This window comes from Mauremys mutica, chromosome 1, assembly GCF_020497125.1.
Source record: "Mauremys mutica isolate MM-2020 ecotype Southern chromosome 1, ASM2049712v1, whole genome shotgun sequence".
NCBI classification, from domain to species: Eukaryota; Metazoa; Chordata; order Testudines; family Geoemydidae; genus Mauremys; species Mauremys mutica.
The window spans coordinates 94,170,497-94,172,569 of record NC_059072.1 but is presented as its reverse complement, the minus strand read 5'-3'; positions in this window follow the sequence as shown (position 1 = coordinate 94,172,569).

Below are 2,073 nucleotides of genomic sequence, written 5' to 3'. Positions count from 1 at the left end.
CTGAGGGGTGTATGCTGGGAGATTAGTGTTGATTTGTGAGAGGGGAAGTTGGATGCACTAGTGTGTCAGTTGGGCCTAATCCACCATCTCTGCAGTCTTCCTCATACAATTGTGAGAAAACAGAATATTTATTAGGAACTGACAATGTAACTGTGATCCAGGCGGTTGTCCAATTTGCACGGTCAGCCACTAAAATAAGGGAAAGGCAAGTGGCACGGTGATTATACATGGTTTAATTAGTTTTATATTCTTTTTCATCTGTATTTACATATATTTTGGTAGTTTAATTTTTTGGATTTAGTTTTAAGTTTTATTGTAATAATATTTTGGTTTTGTGACTTTGGCCTACGGCTAAATTGCTATTTATAAACTTGACATGATGATGGTTGAGGCATACTTTGAAGCAGGACTCAGATTTGGAGTGGGAAGAACAGGATCCGCCGGCGACCCCCCCACTCCCCACGTGTCCCGATATTTTCTTCCTCTCATCTGGTCACCTTAGTCTGCATTGGTGCCCCGTGGCCTTCCATGATGGCTCTGAAACTGTCAGCAAAGAAGAGGAGAGGAGAACTATGAGCCAGCACCTCAACCTCACCCTGTCTCTGATTGGTCCACAGACTTGAGTGCAGAGCTGTGGAGAGAAGAGGACACAGGGGCAGATTCGCCATTGCTTTGCACCTTGTGTAGTCATTTATACCAGTGCATAGATAGAAGATATAACATGCTACCATTCTGATTTGGTTTACATTCACTTTGTGCTTCGTTCAAGTATGAATGATAATTGCTCATTAGGTGGCGCTCTATGCCTGTAGTTTCAGGGAGAGTGCACTCTCTTGAGGCTCCTTTTGATCTGAGCTGGGGTTTGTAATCTCTGTAACTCCCCCCGGCCTCCCTCTCACCCTGTCCCTCTTTTTTGAGTGGGTGAACAGAGTGCTGTTGAAAGGTGAGGTCTTGACAGCATTGGAGACTAAGGGCTTGTCTACACTTACAGCACTGCTGCGGTGCAGTTTTGTAGTGCTTAGAGAAGACGCTACCTATGCTGACGGGAGAGCTTCTCCCATCAACACATAGATACTTCCCAAGAGGCGGTAGCTGTGTCGATGGGGAGAAGCCCACCCATCAACATAATGTTGTCTACCCCAGAAGTTCGGTCGGTATGTCTGCGTCACTCAGCGATATAGTTCTACCAACAGAAGTTTGTAGTGTAGACCAGGGCTAGGGTCCTCTGTTTTGCCACAAAACATGTACCGCACAGGCAGCAGGAGTCAAGTTTCCCCACGCAGTGCCTCCAGCTCTCCCCATGTAAATCAGGAGCGATAGCACTGAAGGCAGTGCAGTAAAATTGTTATAAATGAGTGAAGTACCAGGCTCATATCCATGAGCCTCAGCTGCATCAGAGCTCTGCTCAGTGCTGATGAAGAAAGTGAGGGCTGGGGGGCAAAGGTGTTATTGAGCTGTCTTGGCACTCCCCCAAACCCTGGGGTGCGGTCCCTAGCATAATTTAGAGTAGCCTCAGACCTTCTCTCAGATTCTTTAATGGATCCCTAGAGGCTCTTAAGCCTACTGGGGATCTCCAGAGCTGATCACACTTCTCCCATGCCCCCTCTTTGTCCCGCCCAGTATATGAAGGGAACTAAAAAGGTGTGGTATAGGATTCTCCCGCTCTCGAGGATTTCTCAGCTGACACATTAGAGCAACTTTCCAAGCCCTTTGCATTGCTGGAACTGCACAAAAGGCCAGGGGAAGGGCCAGCATATGGCCTACTCTGTAAATCATGTCCCTTCTCAGTCTTCTCTTCTCCAGACTAAACAAACCCAATTGTTTCAATCTTCCCTCATAGGTCATGTTTTCTAGACCTTTAATCATTTTTGTTGCTCTTCTCTGGACTTTCTCCAATTTGTCCACATCTTTCCTGAAATGTGGTGCTCAGAACTGGACACAATACTCCGGTTGAGGCCTAATCAGCGCGGAGTAGAGCAGAAGAATTACTTCTCGTGTCTTGCTTATAATACTCCTGCTAATACATCTCAGAATGACGTTTGCTTTTTTTGCAACAGAGTTACTCATATTTAG